Source organism: Thamnophis sirtalis, unplaced genomic scaffold (assembly GCF_051295495.1).
Source record: "Thamnophis sirtalis isolate CommonGarterSnake01/CBP01778 unplaced genomic scaffold, rThaSir2_p1.2 scaffold_13, whole genome shotgun sequence".
Lineage (NCBI taxonomy): Eukaryota > Metazoa > Chordata > Lepidosauria > Squamata > Natricidae > Thamnophis > Thamnophis sirtalis.
The window spans coordinates 34584578-34605001 of record NW_028261393.1 but is presented as its reverse complement, the minus strand read 5'-3'; the positions used below and the strand labels follow the sequence as shown (position 1 = coordinate 34605001).

General features: G+C 42.4%; 2 long non-coding RNA genes across 3 annotated transcripts in view; both read right to left on the bottom strand.

Annotated features, from left to right (window-relative positions):
• Positions 1-684, bottom strand: part of LOC148043141 (uncharacterized) — a 72326-nt gene extending 71642 nt beyond the window's left edge. For both annotated transcript variants that reach the window (XR_015698366.1, XR_015698367.1), the window contains exon 1: positions 440-684. This is a non-coding gene — a long non-coding RNA (uncharacterized LOC148043141). The remainder of the gene's footprint in view (positions 1-439) is intronic.
• A 350-nt stretch (positions 685-1034) lies between these two features.
• Positions 1035-20161, bottom strand: LOC148043140 (uncharacterized). The gene is made up of 3 exons (XR_015698284.1): positions 20078-20161; positions 2831-2935; positions 1035-1136 (listed from the first exon to the last, which is right to left on the bottom strand). It is a non-coding gene; the product is annotated as an uncharacterized LOC148043140 (long non-coding RNA).
• Positions 20162-20424: the final 263 nt, after the last annotated feature.

The following is a 20424-nucleotide window of genomic DNA, read 5'->3' as shown; positions in this document are numbered from 1 at the left end:
GCCTGTCAACGTTAACTCCCAGAATTCCTGAAGGCTGGAGAATTCTGGGAGTTGAATCCACTGCTCTTAAAGTTATTCAATTCTTCCCAATGCCATTCTGGACATTGGCTGTGTAGTTTCTTCTTGAAAACCTCCAGTGATGAAGCACTCACATTCTGGAATTAAATGGTCCAATTGGGATCTCACTTTTTTGAGTCAGAGCAGTGTCCTGTTAACACAACACACAAATCTTTTCCAGAGGGTAGGACAAGGAGCAGTAGGTGGAAACTAATCGACTGACATATGACTGACAGCCCGGCAACCAAAGGCTATTAGCTAAGGCATGCTGGGCTGTAAGTGGGCTTTCTGCTGTTCGCTATTGGCTGCCCTGCTTGACAGCTCTTGTATAAATAGCTGTCAAGCTGGGCATGGTGCTGAATTGTACATAGTTGTGTTTTACCTCGTTCTTGTCAATAAACACTGTTCCTCGTTATCTCAGCTGTCTGTGCCTCATCTGTCCTCACAGTATTTTACAGGAACCTTTTAAGAGAGACCGTCTCTTGGGCTATGGAATGGTACCGACTTTCCTGAGGACCTGGAGGATTTCTGGCAGGTGATGAAAAGCAATGGTCTCCGAGATTCCCTAGGCAAAGTGATGCTTATGAATTAAAACATTTGCACATTTTCCTTTTTTTAATCTTCCTCTCTCTCCTCCCCTTCTCTTCCTCATCTCTGCAAACCCCAGGCCCTTCTAGCCCTGATGATGTTACCTACCTAGATAATGAAACATCTCCAAGAAAACAACCAAGTTAAGAGAGCACCAAAGAACCCACAGTTCTTTTCCTCCTCCTCCTGCCCCTCTCCCCTCCTGCCCCTCCTCCTCTCTTCACCTACACACTGCAAAACCTATTCCCTTCTAGAACTGATGGCGTGACCTAGTTGGGTCGCGAAATGTTCTGCAAGAAAACCTCCAAGCTTATAGAGCACCAAGGACCACACAAAGTTGGAGGTCCCAGCCCCCACAGGCAGCCCACTTCCACTCACCTCTTTGTCTCGTCTGCAACTGAGAACACCAGAAGTCTTTTGATATGGTCCTTCACAAGGTCCTTCCGCCTGCAGTTCCTCAGTTTTAACCTGTAATATCTGTACAGGTTGATCTGAAAGTTGGAAAAAGAGTCTGTGAGTCCTAGGGAGCTCCACCTATTGGCCAGGAAAAGGAAACAGAGGACAAAGGATGATCAGGGCCATGTGTGGTCAAGCACAGGGCTGTTTCCCCCTGCAGCTCCTGGGTCAGGAAAAGCCAAGATGGCAGCCAGACCCGCCTGATCAAAATCCCAACTCTTTTCAGGGGTGGGTTTCACTTGCAGCATCATAATTTGGTTTCAAAGGATTACAGGAAGTCCTCGACTTCCAACAATTCCTTTTGTAACCGTTCAAAGTTACGATGGCACTGAAAAGTATCTTATAATGATTTTTCATACTTATGACCATTGCAGCATCCCAAGGTCATGTGATCCCCTTTTGTGACCTTCTGACCAGCAAAGTCAATGGAGAAGCCAGGTTCCCTTAACGGCCCTGTGACTAACTTAACGACAGTGGTGATTCACTGAACAATGAAGGCAAAAAAGGTCGTAAATTGGGGCAAAGCTTACTTAACAACATAACTTAACAACTCACTCCGCAACCTAAAGTTCTGGTCCCATTGAGGTCATAAGTCGAGGACTAGCTATACACTGATGGACAAAGTCCCAACTTCTCCCATTTACAGGGAATTCTCGACTTGCAACCACAATTGAGACCAACATTTTTGTAGCTGAACAAGCTAAATTGCTGGCACTGGATTTTGTGAGCTTTTCATTTTTGCCACAATTATGTAACCAATCATTGCAATTGTTAAGGCGAATCACACGGTCATTAAGCGAATTCAACTTCTCCCACTGACTTTGCTTGTTGGAAGCCACCTGGGAAAGTTGTTCGGAGTGGCCTGATGGGGGAGATGGGCAGCATGTGAATCTAATAAGTAAATAATTGTCATTTTGACTTTCTTCTCCTTCCACTTTAACCCTCCCTCCCCCACCCCCATAGGTCCCCTTGCTAATTCCCTGTTTGGGGGTCTGAAATGCTTTATGATTTTTGTCAAGATCTTGCAGCTTCGTCTTTTTAAGTGCATTAGTTCTACTTAGTGGTCTGGGACACCTTACCACTCTTGGCATGGAGAACTAACCATAGCTTACTCGCCGAAGCCAATTCACACGGGAACCAGAGTTACACTAATAGCAGTACTCCAATATGTCAGGGGTTGCCACAAAGAAGAGGGGGTCAACCTATTCTCCAAAGCACCAGAAGGCAAGACAAGAAACAATGGATGGAAACTTATCAAGGAGAGAACCAACCTAGAATTAAGGAGGAACTTCCTAAAAGTGAGGACAATTAACCACTGGAACAGTTTGCCTCCAGAGGTTGTGGGTGCTGCATCACTGGAGGCTTTTAAGAAGAGATTAGACAACCATTTGCCTGAAATGGTAAAGGGTTTTCTGCCTGAGCAAGAGCTTGGCCTGGAAGATTTCCAAGGCCACCTTCCGAGTCTGTAATTTTATTATTCATTTGTCTGTCTAATATTGTAAAATAATGGAAAAGCATCAAAGAAAGAATGCCAAAGGAGGGACAAAATGAAACATGAAAAACAACATCAAAATGATTTTTAACATGGGAATGAAATTGTTGAATTAATCGGCAGCCAGTTGGCTGTGGCTCGTGTGTAGCGATGAGTTGGCCACGGTGAGTTGTCCTCTTCTGACGTTGCATCTAAGACAACTGGGGTCCTAAAAGTGTAAAACCTCAGCATATTTACCTTATCTTTAACCAAGACCTGGGTAGTGCTTGGTTGTATTGCAGACTTGTTGATGGACGGCAATACACTTATTTGACCTCTGGACAATTTGATGTCTGCAGGAATCTGCTTGGACAAGAACAACAACAAGAACAACAAAAAAGAAGTTGTGACAAAGTGAAGGAGCAGAGGAAGGAAGGGCTTTTTGTGTTTCCAAGGGAAGGGTTGGTTTCCCTTCTGCGTGCGGACGCATAGGGTCATTTATTCGACTTTTCTAGCTGGGACAGACACAAAGCACCTAAGAAGGACCATCCAGATTGTATCAGCTGGAGATGAGATGAACGTAAGGAAAATCCCTGCCCCAAATTATGAGAACGGTTGTCCAGATGAAGAGCATAGATTGTCTTCCTTTGTCTGGAATGGCAAGTAAACAACCCCTTTCCAGAGGTTGGCAGTCCTTGATTTATAACCATTTATTGCAGTGGCCTGTCGGTCTCTGGCTCCTCCAGCAGCCCAATCAGAGGAAGAGGAGGCATGGGAGTCAGTGTCTGCATCAAGGCAACCTGAGAGCTCCGAGAGGGAAGAGGAAATGGAGCTAGCAAAGAGGGAGACAGAGGCAGAGTCTGGGCCACCCGTCAGCCTTCCGTTAGAGAGTCAACAATCCCCAGCTCTGGAGGTGGCTGATGAGGAAGAGGAAGAACAGCTGGGTCCAGTGCCTGATGCGCGGATGCACAGAAGGCAGAGGAGAGGAGAGCGGTGGAAATCTATGGGCCGGTCCTTGGGAAGGAAGAGCCACTGCTGCTAGCGAAACCCCATCCTAGCCCTAGGGATAAAAGGCAGGGGGCGGAGATGAATAGATGTGGCAGAGAACGCTTCATCTCCCTTCCAGACGGACTTCTTAATCTGTGGTGAGATTTTTGCCGGGGCTGCTGGCGCTCCTAATAAAGGAGTCTTTGAGTTAAGGTCAGAGGGTTTGTGGTGTTGGGGGAGCTGGGTCAGAACATTTATTTACTGACTGTTGGAAGTTATAACAAAAAGGTTACAACTGAAAAAAGGGATTTCATTTTTCACACACAGGCAGCATTCCTGGGGTCACGTGATCAAAATTTGGCTGTTTGGCAACTGGCATGTACTCGTCCAGTTGCAGTGCCTCAGGTCATGCGATCCCCTTTTTGCAACTTTCTGCCAAGCAAAGTCACTAGAGAAGCCAGATTCACTTAACATCTGTGTTACTAACTTCACACCTGCAGTGATTTGCTTAACAGTGGTGGCAAGAAAGGTTGTAAAATGGGGCCAAATCCATTTACAAAATGTCCTGCTCAGCAACATAAAATTTGGGCTCAGGTGAGGTTGTAAGTTAAGGACCAACTATTGTTCTCTGAGCTTGGTGGTTTTCTTTGCAGATGTTTCATGACCCAACTAGGGAACATCATCAGTGCCAGAAGGGAGTGGCGTTTGCTCTCTGTTTATATACAGTAGCCTCCCCCTCAGAAACAGGGAGCAAACATCACACTCCCTAGCACTGATGATGTCCTTGGGTCATGGAATGTCTGCAACTGAAGAACCAAGTTCAAAGCACCAAGGGCCCCATCTTTTTCTTCCCAGCGTATTCCCACAGGCGCTGGGTCACCTTTTCAGGTCACTTTGTGTGGTCTCCTGCATCTCCTGGGTTCAGGCCTGTGGCTTGCATATCTTTGTTGATAGCATCTTGCCATCTCTGTTTCGGACACCTGCGAGGTTGCCGACCACTCTTGGCCACGGTGGAAGATGCTGCCTCTGGATGTGTCCCTATCAGCGGAGTCCCCTTCTCTCATCTTCTCTGTAATTGGTACACCAAAATGTTGTCCAATGATGTCATTTGTGATGTGGTCGAGAAGGGAGGTGCCCGATATCTAATGGAGTCTTCGCATGTCATGGAGAGAGCTTTCGGTCCTTCTTGTTGCTGCCCAACATTCATGGCATACAGTGCAACAGGTGGGATCGTTGTCTTGTAGAACTTAGAGTTAAGATGGCATCCATCCGTCAACCCATTGAGTTCTCACCATTGAGTTCTCACCAGTGCATCCAGGCTGCATTCACCCTTGCTTGCGCCTCGCCATTGATGTCCACTTTTGTTATGCCTGCCAGAGGCCAGCGGAGCTAGCTGCAGAGTCGGACAGTGAGGAGGATGGGGAAGAACAAGGGCCAGTCCTGGGGACTGAGGGAAGCTCAGACGACGATTCTGCTTCAGAGGCTGAGAGGGAGCTAGACAGCAGTGAGGCAGAGGAACAGCTGGAGCCTGTTTGCAGTGTGTGCATGCACAGAGCTGCCAGAAGACAAGAACAACCACAGCTTGGAGGTGATTGGCCCCTCCCATAGGAAACAAAAGAGGAGCGAATAGGGAGAGGGCTTTTGCAGGAAACAATTTGTTTGGTTGGTCATTTCAAGAGTGGAAAGTTCTGCTTGTTATTGTAAGAGACACTGTACCAGGTGTTGCCTTGTCCTGTGTTTGGAAACTAATTATCTGGCAGCTCTCCCAGCGAGATAAGGTTCATGTTGATAAATATTCCTCTGAAAGACTGTTTGCCAAGCCTGGCTGACTGTGAATGAAAGGACTTCACAATCGTGTAAAAAAAAAGGTTTTGCTGGGACCCAAACTTTGCTTCATGCTTTTTAAGGAAGCTGAGGTCAGAGCACCTTTGCGTTGGAGGTGGGATCCCAGATACTGAAAAATATCCACCTTCTTTAGGTTTTCTCCATGGATTGGAAGCGTTCCAGGGCTGGTGACAGTCTCTAAGTACCCAGTTGTCTTGATGTTGAGGTGGGGTCCTAAATGGCTGTGCCAATCATTTCATGGTCCTTTTATGATCCTCCCACCAAGGGCCCCATAGTTCAGCAGCTTCTCCATAACCCCATTTTTCTACTTTGGGGATAAATCATCTCCATTGGGGCAGCCCTGCTTCTCCAACCTCTCCACAAAGGACCTCAGGGCCCACTACAAACTAAGCTGCTTACCTGGAGAGGACGAAGATGGTATTATTGATACAGTAAATGAATATTATCATTTTCTAACATTTAACAGTTGATAGATGTGTGGATATAAGTGAAGGGAATTTCCTGCAGAACTCAGGTGGCACCTTCCAAAGTTAGGATCTTTTCTAGGCCTTCAGAACACAGATACAATGCATGGAGTGCAAGTAGTCCTCAACTTATGACCACAATTGAGCCCAAAATTTCTGTTGCTAAGTGATATATTTGTTAGGTGTATTTTGCCCCATTTTACAACCTGTCTTGCCACACTTGTTAAGTGATCACTGCAGTTGTTAAGTGAATGTGGCTCCAATATTTCTCTCTCATCCATCGAGTCCAAGACTTCTTTGACGGATCCTCCCTCCCTCCCTTCAACCATTTGTTGAGTGACCATTCAAACATATTAACACTGAAAAAAGTGATTCATGACCGTTTTTCACACTTACGACCGTTGCAGCATCCCCATGGTCATGTGATCAAAATTGAGCTGCTTGGCAACTGGCATGTATTTCTGACAAGCAGTGTCTGGGGGTCACGTGATCATCTTTTATGACCTTCTGGCAAGCAAAATCTATGGGGAAGCCACATTCACTTAACAACAGTGTTACTAACTTAACAACTGCAAAGTTGAACTTAACAACTGTGGCAAGAAAGGTTGCAAAATGGGGCAAAACTGAAGTTAACCACTGGGCACTCAATTGTGGTCATAAGTCAAGAGCTACCAGTATTATTAAACTTAACATAGACACCCACCCAGGGGACTGATCCTCATAGACCTGTTTGATATTCCTGTCTTTTACATAATTGGGAACATGGAAACAGAAGGCAGCCTTGAGCCTCATGAAGGGCTGTCAAAGGAAGGGTGGGAAAGGGGGGTCTCCCCGCCACCTGGCCCCCAGCTGCCCTCCAAGGGGGAAGCCTATCTTCACCACAGAAGGTCAACCAGTCGCAGACCTTGGGAAACCACCCAGATACACATTGGGGAACTGACCGGCAGACCATGGAAGAGGGGGCTTATGGGTAGGTCGGTGGGTGAGGGTGTACTTGGGCGCATGTGCATGCACACCTAAGGAGCTCTATGAGGTTCCAAATTGTATCTTTAGCCTATTGCCAAATTTTATCCAGCCCACTGTAGGTTGTGCTTAAGATTTCACTAAGCAGAATCTCCTGAACTAAAAAGGAGAAAAATATTGAAGACATATTGATGCTATAAATAAATGAAAAGCCAGAATATGCTCTTTAATTGTTTGCATTTGCAATACTTATTGTTTTATTCTAATGAAGTGTTGAAAGAAGGAACATGTTTTTATTTACTCCCCTGAATATACAATTTTAAACGTGTTTTATTCTCAAAAAATCTCAAATTATGACTAAAAGATATTCTTTAGATGACATCTTAATACAGATAGCTCTTCACTTTACTATTTGTTTAGTGGTCGCCTGAAGTTACAACGGCACTGAAAAAAGTGGCTTATGACCACTTTTCACACTTATGACCATTGCAGCATCCCTGTGGTCACGTGATCAAAATTCAGACGCTTGGCAAATGGCATGTACTTATGACGGTCGCAATGTCCCAGGATCACATGATCACCTTTTGGGACTCTCTGACAAGCAAAGTCCTGTTACTAGCTTAACAACTGTGACATTAAAGATCATACAATGAAACACAACTCACTTAACAACTGTCTAGCTTAGCAATGGGCTCTATTGTAGTCATAAGTTGAGAACTACCCGTACTGCAGTGATTCAGTTAACAACCATGGTAAAAAAAGTCATAAAATCAGGCACAACACAACCATCTTGCTTAGCAACAGGAATTCTGATCCCAATTGTGATTGTAAGTTGAGGACTGACCTGTATGTCAATATTACCTGTTGTGACTCAGCAGATGTCTGCTGTTAGTCTTTTCGGGATACAAGATTCATTATGCAGCTGGGGCTTGTTAGAGGCAGGTTTGGAGATAAAAGGATGGATGCTGCCACGCCCTAGTCGCAGGAGTCAACGTTCCTTCATGCGTACAACATTGCTTGATACAGGACTTCCGGGGGCGGTGCCTGTCGCCGAAGGAGCTCAACGGAGCTCCTCTCAGAGTTCTGGTCTGTATATCTAATTAAGATCAATAGATATCACCCCTTTTTGGCAGAAAGGGGCAGGCAGAAGCTCAGGTGCTAGGATTTATTCGTAGTTCACAGCCCTTTTCTTTTTTTTTTGACTGTGAACGGAGAAAAGATCCAGCGTAACTGAGCTCTTATCTCCAGCCAGTTCTTCTTAGCTGCCTTTTTTGCAGCCCTAGACAGGTGACCCCCCCCCCCTCAAGACAATGATAAGCTGCTTAAAGCTACTTAAGACTAACACGAGCGGGTTCCACTCCTGAGATTTTCCTTTTTTTATAACTATCTTAAACACCAGCCTCGTTTTCCTTTGAAGCTTCTTTGTTCAATCGTGCTACAAAATGGCAATTTTACTGTGTTGGTGATTAATAGATGATGTAATTAACCGGCTCTATCTTCCTGGAGACTGCTCCTCATTAACAAGCAAAATCTACAAATAACTTATTGAGAACTGAGCAGGTGAAGATACTGTTTATTTGTTTATTCTCAGCTTTTACCTATAATGGCTCCCAGGTCTAAGCAGGCAAAGCGCTCCCCTTCGCATGTGCTTAAAGAACTTACTATAAAATCGCTGCCCTTGCCTCCCACACCCCCTACTGGAGATTCCTTAACACAGGAACTTCTTTTTCAAATACTCAATGACTTCAAACAAGAAATCAAAGAATTTGTGCTGGACTTATGTGACAAAATTGAGACCAAGATTGCCCAAATAAAGATGGATATGTTTGAAGCTATGTCTGCTTTGACAGATTATACCGAAGAAATGGAGACTAAACTGGAAACTTTGGAGGAGGCTAATTTTAATTTGACTTCCAACATCCAAACATTACAACAAGAGATTAGAGATACTCAAACACAACTTATAATGATAAATTACAACAGGAAGGCGTTTGCAATAAGAGTCAGAGGACTGCCCGAAAAGAAAGGAGAGAACTTGAAACAGACATTTGTAGAGGCTTTCAGTCAAGCGGTGGGAAGTCCGGGATTCAATTTTGATTGGAATATTCAAAAAATCTATCGCCAGAATTCGTGTGTAGCAGAACAGCAACAGCTCCCAAGAGACATAATTATATATTTTTTCACAAGAGAATCCAGAAATGCGATCATCCAAAAGTTTTACAACAACAGGCTGCGAATCGATGGGCAGGATTTGAGTGGTATTTGAAAGAAATACCACTCCAGATGCTGCAAGCAAGGAGAGATTATACTTTTTTAACCAAAGAGCTTAGAAACCACCAAATACAGTATAAATGGGAAGCTCCAGTTGGAATCACGGTTACATTCGAGAATCAAAGATTTCGTCTCAACTCTGTTTCGGAAGCTCGGGACTTTTATTATAAAACTCTGAAGGCGGGACTTCCTGACTCACTCGGAAACGCAGAAAGACAAGGTGAAGGAAAGACAAGCAGCAATTCACTTGGTTACAAGACGGAGGGAGTTGTTCTCCCCCTACCGGAGAAGCAGAAGAGCGGAAACTGAGGATTTAGCCATATCTTTAAAGCAGCGGGACACGTGGTTATAAGGCAGAGGGCTGCCTTCTCTTTCCGGAAGGACAGAAGAGTAAAGAATAAAGATCCAGCGATGTCTTTAAAATACTCTTTAAACTCCTAGATTGATTAAAATTTTAGGATTACTGTTTGGTATGAAATGGTAAAGCTGTATATCGATGAGGAACGGAAAGAAGCATCGCTTATTTTGGACAGATATTGTATGGGATTTATATAAGACTTATTTGAATTTTAATCCAAACTGCGCATGAATTGTTTTCTGGTGTGAGGAAAGCGGAGACCAAGATTTATTTGAATTGCGGTTTGGGATGAATGGAGTCGGGAGGAGTGGGGCAGAAGGGAAGGTGGAGCGGGATATTGATGAAGTGATCTTGGGACTGAATGAAGTGGTATGGATTTTGGACACACATTTTACGGATTTACATGCTTGAAGTCTAACATAAAAAGCTCAGGATTTTAAAGTGAAGAGAGAGATCCTAATTTTATGGAATTTTGGCTTGGGAGGAATGGAGATGAGAAGCGAGGGGTAGGAAGAAGAGTAGCGAAAGTATGATTAGACTGCTCTGTATTAGAAGGTAAATTGATTTTTGTATAAACTATTATCTGAATATAAGGTTAAGAAAGGCTATTTGGAGAGTCTACAGGAAGATGGGGGTAAATATCAAAGAAGCAAGGGACGAAGATAAAATATAAATGGAATGATCTATACTGTTTAAATTTTAATAATGATGGGAGGCTGAGCATAATGCAAAAAGATTTCTATTCTTTTCTTTTTTTTCTTTTTTCTTTCGGAGTGTTCTTTTTATTTTATTTTCATTATTATTTTTAATCTATTTGACTATAAGATATTCTAGAAGGTGAATGGTAGTGAACTGTGCCGGGTGTGGGACCTGGGAAGTCGGAGGGGATTAGGGAGGGGGGTTCATTGGGGGTGGGTGGGTGGGTGGAGATATAGTCTCAATATATAGAATAAGAAGAATACACTTGTATACTGTTGTTCCTTATCTTATCTTTTTATTTTTCTCTTTTTTTTCTTTTTTTTTTCTTCTTTTTTCTTTTTAGCGCAATTTTTAGTAACTGAATAATTAATGAATAGAGAAATGCACCAAAGTGAGAAGTAGAGGAAAAGAAGAGGGAGAAGTAAGGAGGGAGGAAGAGGGGAATGTAAGGAGGATGAGAGGGGAAGGAGGGTGAGGAAGGTGAGAAAGGAAGATAGGAGGGGAAAGGGAAGTAGGAGGGGTGATTGTTGGAGGGAGAAAGGAAAGTTGGAGGGGGAGAAGAAGGGGTGTATGGAGGACAGGTTGGTTTTATATGTTGGATGATGAGTTGTGTTTAGGTTTCTTTTATTTTTTTATATTATTATTATTGCAAATACTCAGTATATAAGTGAATGTATAAAATTGAAAATGAAAATGAATAAAACATTTGAAATCAACATTGCTTGATACACTTGGATAAGTGCTTTGGTGTTTCCTGTAATCCTGATTCAAGGCTACACTTGGAAAAGTGCATTGCTTGTAAGAGTTGTTTTGTTTTTCATTCCGTTATCTAGTCAGAGACTGTATTCATGTTATTTTTGGGCTCGAAGCCAGTTTGAACTGAGAACTGATAAAGAAAGTTATCCCATGGAGTTGGGTGCTGTCCGATCTCGAGTGTCACGGACAGAGATGGACAGACGACGTGCGGAGGGATTGTGTTTTTACTGTGGGGATCTTGGAGACTTGGCAGGAAGCTGCCCCAAGAAGAACAGAAGGGTTGCACGGACTGCAGCCGTCCCTCAGCAACGGACGATCAAGTCGGACAACCAGCACGTTGGTGCGGCCGTGTTACCCCGTTCGCACAAGATAGCGTGCGTTCGGGGTGTGTGGAGTCCCAGGGCGGATGCCCTGCCGAGTAAAGTAAAGAACTCCGACCCTGCGAACTCGCTTCCACCTCGGACTGTTCTACCCATTGCATCCTGCACTGCCGTTGGTCATCCCGTGAGCATGCAGACTCTGATATGGGATGCGCAGCGGGGTGACGACTGGGTGGAGCGACAAAAGGCGGAAGTGAGGCCGGCGTCCCCATGGACTTTGGAAGGGGATCTTTTGAAGTGTCAGGGCTGGCTCTATGTTCCCGTAGGGCACATCCATCGACGGGTGCTCGCGCAGATTCATTGCGCGTCTGCAGCAAGACATTGGGGGTTTGTTCGAACGTTGCGCCTGGCCTCCCGTCAATTTTGGTGGCACCATCTGAAAAATGACGTACGGAGGTGCGTGAAGTCATGTGCCCAGTGTCATTGGGCCAGGTCTACAAAGAGAACTCCGCCAAGATTCCAGCCATTGTCGACTCTGGTCCCCGCAACACTGGACTTTGTCTCTAGGTTCCCAGTGGGGTGCCAGTGTCTTGGACCATGTTCCGGGGAGGCCGTCACCAACCCTTCTGGGCCACACCCCGATTATCGAAACTGGGGGAAGGGCTCTGCGGGAGGGGATTGCGTGGTGGTTCGGCAGGAGTCGGTAGAGCTGCCGTCAACCTCCGACGGAAAGGGGGTTGGTGGGTCGGCCTTGCAGAGGGTGGAGGACCCTGGACAGGGTGTTAAGGCTCTTCCGAAGCTGGTAGAGCTGCCATCAATCTCTGATGGTAGGGAGGCTGGTGGGTCGGCCTTGCGGAGGGTGAATGACCCTGGACGGCGTGTTGACGCCGGGAAGGGCGGAAGAAACATGGTGGCCACCGGATACCTAAAGAGTTCCGATTCAAGGGGCTATGCCTCCAGAGGTTTGGGATTCATGAAAAAGGCACCAAGGGAAATGGGTGCAGGTCATCTTGTGGACACGTCATTCCCACCGCATCCAGACCATTGGACCTCGGGGAAAGGGCCCTGTGGTGGGGGATAGTGTTGTGACTCAGCAGATGTCTGCTGTGAGTCTTTTCGGGATACAAGATTCATTATGCAGCTGGGGCTTGTTAGAGGCAGGTTTGGAGATAAAAGGACGGATGCTGCCACGTCCTAGTCGCAGGAGTCAATGTTCCTTCGTGCGTACAACATTGCTTGATACACTTGTATAAGTGCTTTGGTGTTTCCTGTAACTCTGATTCAAGGCTACACTTGGAAAAGTGCATTGCTTGTAAGAGTTGTTTTGTTTTTCATTCCGTTATCTAGTCAGAGACTGTATTTATGTTATTTTTGGGCTCGAAGCCAGTTTGAACTGAGAACTGATAAAGAAAGTTCCTTTTAAGTTTATTTGTCTTGCCGTTTGTTAAGAGCCATGAAGGGGGGACAGAACAATTACCCTAAGTAAAATGTTCATAATGCAAAACAAAAAAACAGTTAGGAAAAAAAACAGGGTGCAACAAAAATCCTGTGTTCAATTGTGGCCATAAGTGGATGATTACCTGTATTGGCTTTGGGAGTTTTACTTTGTTAATATAATGTTAGGAGTAGCATTTCTATACAGGGAGTCCTTGACTTACAACAGTTCATTTAGTGGCCGTTTGACTACAATGGTATTGAAAAATGTGACTTATGACCTTTTTTCACACTTGCGACCTTTACAGCATCCCCATGCTCACATACTTGGCAGCTGGTTCATATTTATGATGGTTGCTGTGTCCTGGTGTCATGTGATCCCCTTTTGTAACCTTCTGACAAGCAAAGTCAGTGGGGAAGCCACATTCACTAACAACAGTGTTACTAAATTAACCACTGCAGTGATTAACTTAACAACTGTGGCAAGAAAGGTGGTAAATTAGAGCAAAGTTGATTTAACAAATGCCTCTCTACAATGCTTCCCCCCAAAAGGGTCAGTATGCACACACCAAGAAGGCCCAGCATGAGGCTGTGGAGTGTTGTGCTGTTTTCACTGGCAACCTAGGAACATTAAGCTGCAGAGGCTGTGGGAGGAGGAGGCGCCAACATCGTGACGACACATCACACGGGCTTGACAGTCCGAGTCCGCCGATGAAACTTTTGTCCTTGGACGGTCTGGTAGGACCTAAACCGTCCGAAGAGATGGTGACAGGGAAACCAAAACCTTACTGGTCACAGGGACACCGCAAAGTCCCTGTTTGACCCAAGGGTAGCGCTTCCAACCGAAGACAAACAGGCAGCCCCCAGGCTGGCATAGTTGGAGACGGCCCCCGAAGGAAAAGACGAAGCGAAAGCGTTCCATCTGGTGAGATTTTTTTTTCTTTTTTACTTTCAGAAGATCTGTGTTAAGAAACTTTTAAAAAAATAATAACTAGTCCTCAAAGTAAGAATAAAGCAACGAATTAGATACTTATTGGACTGCTACTAGAAAATTTCTTGCTCTGGTTTGTAACGATGCTTTGTGGATTGAAGTAATTGCAATGTTTCCTGTTTCCCCGCTTGAAGTCTATGGACTGATCTTTTTTTCTCTATTTTTTTTACTACCCTAATTTTTTTTCTGTTGGCTTAAATTAAACTTCTTCTCTTATTTCAACAAATATTTCCTTCTATTGGTTAAAATTGCATTAAAGATATCTAAGGAAAAAGTATAAAAAATAATAATTGAATGATTATTGAATCTGCCACTTGGAAGCCAAAGCCTGAACTTTGTTTTTCTTTAGACACAATGTATCCTTTGTTCTACTTTATTTGGTTTTACTGACCTTGCAATGGAAGGGTTTGGAATTTGCTTATAAAACCTGATAAAGACTTAAAAGCACGAAACCTGTTTTGTTAGTGCTACTGGAAAACATCTTGGCAAGAGAAGGAAAAGACAAGTAAGCGATAAGAAGCCTTGGCTACTTTAAAAACTTTGAAAGAACTTGTTGTATTTAAGATTTAAAATAAATACAGACACATCCCCTAAAATTTTGATAGGCTAGAGTGGCAGATTCCTTTTCCTATTTTCTTTTTCTTTATATTCCTTTACATTTTGAAAAATGGATCAATATTCAGAGGAAGAAAACCTAATAATTCAAAACATCCTGGCTGGACTTCAAAACACTTCAGAAGGACTTGAGAGATTTGACAAGAAATGGAACAGTCTGTGGGGTGCTACAGTAAAAGAGGAGGGGGTTGGAGCCCCAGAGACGAAAGAAGAGAATGGAAATATAGAAAACAAAGATAAGACATCAGATGAATCTATTAATGGACTAAATACGAGTGTAAGTGGAAAGAAGGGAAGCTGGAAAAGTGTTTTTGACAACTTGGAGCCTTTCCTCCAACTTCAAGATGCAGGAGGGGGGAGGAAAGAGTGAAAAGGATGGAATTAAGAAGACAAATATATCCAGAAATAAGTTTGATAACCAAAGCTAAGCCTATGTCAATAACTATTAAAGAGCAACGAAGCTACATGAGAGATCCTTTAAGCTACAGGGTGCGGAGAGAAGTTTTAAACTCTGAAAAGATGCCAATAAGAGAATCGACACAACTGCTGGCGAGAGAGAAAGAACTTTTTTGCTACTGGAAAGACACTGGTTGATAATGCCAGTTAGCTAAAAATTAGCTAATCTTTGATGATTAATAAGTAGGGATTTTAGTATTTTGTAGACTCTTATAGATTATCAGTGAATGTTTATTCGTTAACATATAATTTACCATGACATTAACAATGAAATGATAACCTTAATTAGGATAAATAACTGGGCTGCAAATTGTAATTGGGATTTGGTGAAAAGACTTATAAATCTTATAAATTTGTGTTTAGATCTTGTTATGAAGCTATAAATAATTTGGATTAGAATGAGAGGTGACGTGACATAAATAGCAAACAATTGTTTTTTTTCTGCTTTCTTTTAACTACAATAACAAAAGGGAATGTTAATGTATACTTTGGTGATTATCAACTAGAAATGTCAACATTTTTTAGATTGTCTTAGATTTTAAATGGTCATTTTGTTAACACATATTAATAGATTGTTGTTTAGAGATTGTTGTTTTCTTTTTGCGCCTGTGGAGAGGAGAGGTGAGAAAAATAGTAAATAACCTTTAGTTAACTATAACAATAATAAAGATATGTTAAGGAGAGGAAATATTAGATGTCCTATTAATTGACTTTTTTCTTAGAATATGTTATAAAGATATAAGATATGGCAAATTGATTGAGACCAGGGGAAGGAAAAAAAATGCCAGCAGGTGGCTGTGTTCTTGAAATCTTAATTAAATGAAAATGGTGGTATGATGATAGTAAAATATATAAATGTTAACATATACAATTTAAACTGAATGGAATATATGTGATTGTGGAAGGAACACACGAAATGTACTTGTGACCAATGGATATGCTTTCTACAAGATGTAATGTAAGATGATTTTTTTTGTTCTTTTTCTGTAATAAAACTAATAAAAAATTTTCAAAAAAAAAGCTGCAGAGGCTGTGATACTCCATCAGAGGGCGCCCAATCTCTCCACTTCTGCTCTTCTAAATTAGGACATTCATTCTGGATTTTCCAGGTGACAAGATGAGCAGAAATATGCTGTGGGAGAGGGCTCTCCAGCCTTGGGAACTTTAAGACTTCAAGTGGAGTTCCACTGTAGCAGATCTTCCACATATTAAATAATTTTATATCAAACCAAAAGGATTCCTTAAGTCCTGGGAAGATGGAGGGCACTAAGAACAGACTCAGAATGATTCTTACCGGAGGAATCCTCCCTTGGAGAACAAGTGGGGGAGTCTGTCTCAAAGCTGGGTGGCCTCTTGGGGAAGAGGAACATTGTTCAAAGAATGAGAACACTTGTGAAAGAATGTGAAAGGGGAAGAGAGGTTCGGAGGGCAAAAATCAATCAATCTAGAGCTTGGAGGTCTTCTAATCCAACTTCTGGAAGCAAGCTGTTCCACTGGTTAATTGTTCTCACTGTTCAAAAGTTTCTCCTTCATTCTCTCCTTGATTAGTTTCTATCCATTGTTTCTTGTCCTGCCTTCTAGTGCTTTGGAGAATAGGTTGAACCCCCCTCTTCTTTGTCTGCCACAAACAAGAGGGGGTGAACCTATTCTCCAAAGCCCTCAGATGCTGGAAGACTGCTATCATGTTCCCCCTAGTCCTTCTTTTCCCTAGACTGGCCAAACCCCAATCCTCTAACCATTCTTCATAAGCTTTATCCTTCAGGCCTTTAATCATCTTAGTTGCTCTTCTCTGTGTGGAATTCACCTAAGTGAGTCTATTTTTCCCTTTTTCATCCAGTTGTTTCTGCTTATTCTTATTATTCTCCCCGTTTCAACGGCAGCCAAAAAGCAGCAGCGAAGCAGAGGCTGACAGGCTGCTTGCTGAGCTCCTGTCATGTGATCATGTGATTTTGTGCGGGGGGAAGGGGAAGCATCATAACTTCAGAACCAGGTCCTGGGGAGGTGCACTGTAACTTTGAATGGTCACTAAAGAACTGGTCATAAGTCAACTCACTATGTGTATACAATAGACTCCTGTCTGAAAGAGAAATAATGGATCAAATACCTTAAAACAGGGGTCTCCAACCTTGGTATCGTTAAAATTTGTGGACTTCAACTCCCAGAATTCCCCAGCTAGCACAGCCAGAATTCCCCATAGCTGGCTGAGGAATTCTGGGAGTTGAAGTCCACAAGTCTTAAAGTTGCCAAGGTTGGAGACCCCTGCCTTAAAGGATAGGTAGCCCTCAACCTACAAACACTACTGAGTCCAGAATCTATGTTGCTAAGTGAAACATTTGTTAAGTGAGTTTTGCCCCATTGTACAACCTTTTTTGCCACAGTTACTAAGTGAATCACTGCAGTTGATAAGTTAGTAACACAGTTGTTTAAGTGAATCTGGCTTCCCCATTGACTTTGCTTGTGAGAAGGTCGCAAAAGGGATCATGTGAACCAGGACTCTGCAACTGTCATAAATATGAACCAGTTGTCAAGCATCTGAATGGTAAATCATGTGACCATGGGGATACTGCAATCATCATAAGTGTGAAAAAAGGCCATAAGTCACTTTTTTCAGTACTATTGTAACTTCAAAGGGTCACTAAATGAACTATTGTAAGTTGAGGACTACCTGTGTTGTCTTCTAGACTTTATGCCAGGAATCCAACTTCTAGAATTCCTGGTCAGTCCCGCCCTACAATCACTCTGGTTGAAATACCACCAGCTGCAGTGCCAACATACCTGGAGAACCACAGGTAGAAGAAAAGTGCTATAGGTAACAGTAATTAAAAGCCTGTTTCTCTTTGACTTATTACTCCTCCAAGGACTGGATTCACCCACCTGGAAGACTTCCTCCATTTCACCAAGCAATCCTCTCAGCTTGTTGTGTAAAACAAGAGATAACTTTGAACTGATAGTGAGTTCACATTCTGAAGACGAATTTCCCAAGAGTAAAATTTTCTGTATGTTTTCATTACAAACCCTTTATAAAGAACACCTCGTAAATTCATTTTCCTCCTCCTAGCAGTATTTTTCAAAACCGCAAAGCAATTATGTTTGTCTCTGCCCTCCAGATGTTATCAAAGGTAAGAGTAAAGGCATTTAGCACAGACCCTTGAAAGCTTTAATGATAGGGTTTCTACCAGATGTTTAGCAGCAAAGATTATTTCTTCCCTCAATTATACACAGGAAATAGCAGGTCTCCAGCGATAAAAGAGTAGCTATAAACTGCAATATCTTTTCTTTGTGTTGAAGAAACCTTGGATTAGATATTGTGTTGCTGTTCTAGTTGACAGATTTATCCTCCCTCCTGAGAGGAAATTATTTATTCAGTTGAAAAACAAACAAACACGAGTAAGTACTTGGTTAAAGTTATTTCAAAATAAAAACGAATGTGCTGTAGTTTTTTAAAAATGCAGTTGTCACTGTGATGTGGCAACACCCACAGTCAATAAAATATTTCCTATCTTCCCTTCTGACAGATTCCTTAAATTCTGAAAGTCAGAATAGTGTCTCTCCAATGCTCTCCAACTTTTGTCTCAGAATCTGATACAGGTAGTCTTCGACTTAGAACAGTTCATTTAGTGACTGTTCAAAGCACTGAAAAAAATGTCATATGACCAGTTTTAACACTTATGTGAAATGTTTTCACACATTTGCAGCCACCACATGGTCATGTGATCAAAATGCAGATGCTTGGCAACTGGTTCATATTTATGACGGTCACAGTGTCCCAGGGTCACGTGGGATAAAATGGGGTAAAACTCACTTTACAAATGTCTTCCTTAACAACAGATATTTGGGGCACTATCTGTATTTAGGAGGTTTAATAATGCTTGTCAAACACCTTCAGAAAATCATCATCATTGCTACTTAGCTTTTATGATGCAAGAGCATTCTACTTCATAGATTGGCATGGAGAAGGATGATTATTTAAACTTACCGTAGATCGAGATTGCACAACCTGAGTGGGATGTGGCCTCTGAGAGCATTGGTTGCAATTCCCAGAAAAATATGCTATTAAAAGGTAATTGGATGTGACAGAAGGAAATAATTATTACATAAATGAAGCATATTATGTTGAATTATTACTTAGTTGGGTCTAGTTTATTCACTTCTTGTCTCCTTTGTTTTAAACCAATACAGGTAGTCCTTGATTTACGGCCCTCTTAATTTTGAGCACAGGATGTCACAAAGATCATAAGTGTGAAATATGATCATGTCATTCTTTTCAGTGCCATGGTAACTTGGAACAATCACTAAACAAAATGTTGTAAGTCAAGGACTACCTGTAGTACATTATTGTTTTAAAATGTGCTCTCTAAGCAGTAATCGCAGAGGCCCAAATAGCAGTACATGAACATAATATAGTCATAATTTCTATTCTGTTTTAGGAGATGTTTTCCCCTTGACACCATAGCACCAAGTCAGGCTAGCCTTGCCACAGTTTCATAGGTAACCTTAAATGAGCAACTTGCTTTAATGACAGCTAGAAAGGACTTTCGGTCTCCGGGTCCATTATACTTCACTTAGTCTCAGCTTTGAAGTTGGATCTTCCTCTTTTACTTGAGGGTGGAACTCTTTTACTTGAGGGTCACAGAGAAGAAGGTGGAACTATTTTCCAAAGCACCTGAGGGCAGGACAAGAAGTGATGGATGGAAGCTTATCAGAGGGAATCCAACCTGGAACTAAGGCGACATTTCCTGACCGTGAGAACAATTAGTTAACTGTTAATTGGTTAATTGGAATAGTTTGCCTCTAGAAGTTGTAGTTCTCCATCATTGGAAATTTTTAAGATGAGATTGGACAGCCACTTGTCTGGAATGGCAGCGGTCTCCTGCTTGAGCAAAAGATTGGACTAGAAGACCTCCTGAAGCTGACCCTGAAGCACTGGGAAAGGAATGGTGGTTTCTTAGGTCTCATGGAAATATTATTCATTGAAGAGATATTTTCTTAGGAAAATATGAACACCAGCATGGAGATAATGTTCAGCATTTTCGTCTTTGAAAATGGGATTATACCTACCTATCAGAAGAAAACCCAATTTATTTTCAAATAATTTTTTGACCAAAAAATTATTAATTAATTAGATTAGTTGGGTTGTTGATAACCAAATACTCCTGGGGAGTAGTTTGGAGGGCAGATTCAGTTCAGCCCTTCCCAAGATAAGGTTGCAATTGTAATTATTATCTCTGTGGTAGAAAATAGCAAAGTACAGCCATCAAAGAGCCCATTCCCTTCTTATTTTAAATGAATAAACATAACTTTCTTTGAGACAAAATTGGTTGGAAAAAGAAATAAAATACAACTCACAATCCTCTGTGCCCCGTCTCAATAAGCTAGAATGATTTGCACACCTGTTCTTCTCTTGAAAATGTTTGCTCCTTTCCAACTGGCAAGATAAAACACAACAGGCTAGCTGTGTTGGTCCAGAGAACACAATTCTTTATTTGAATATCTGATACGGTATGTACAAACAGAAAGTGTCTCAAAATAGTTTGCTGACACACCTGAATGACTCAGAATAAGGTGTGGCAAAAAGCAGAAACTTTAAAACGTTTGAGCAAATAGTCTGAGAAATGGATTTACATTTTATAGGAATTACTCATAAAATCCATCTGGATTCAGCGTTTTTCAAGGTTCCACTCTGTTATATCTCA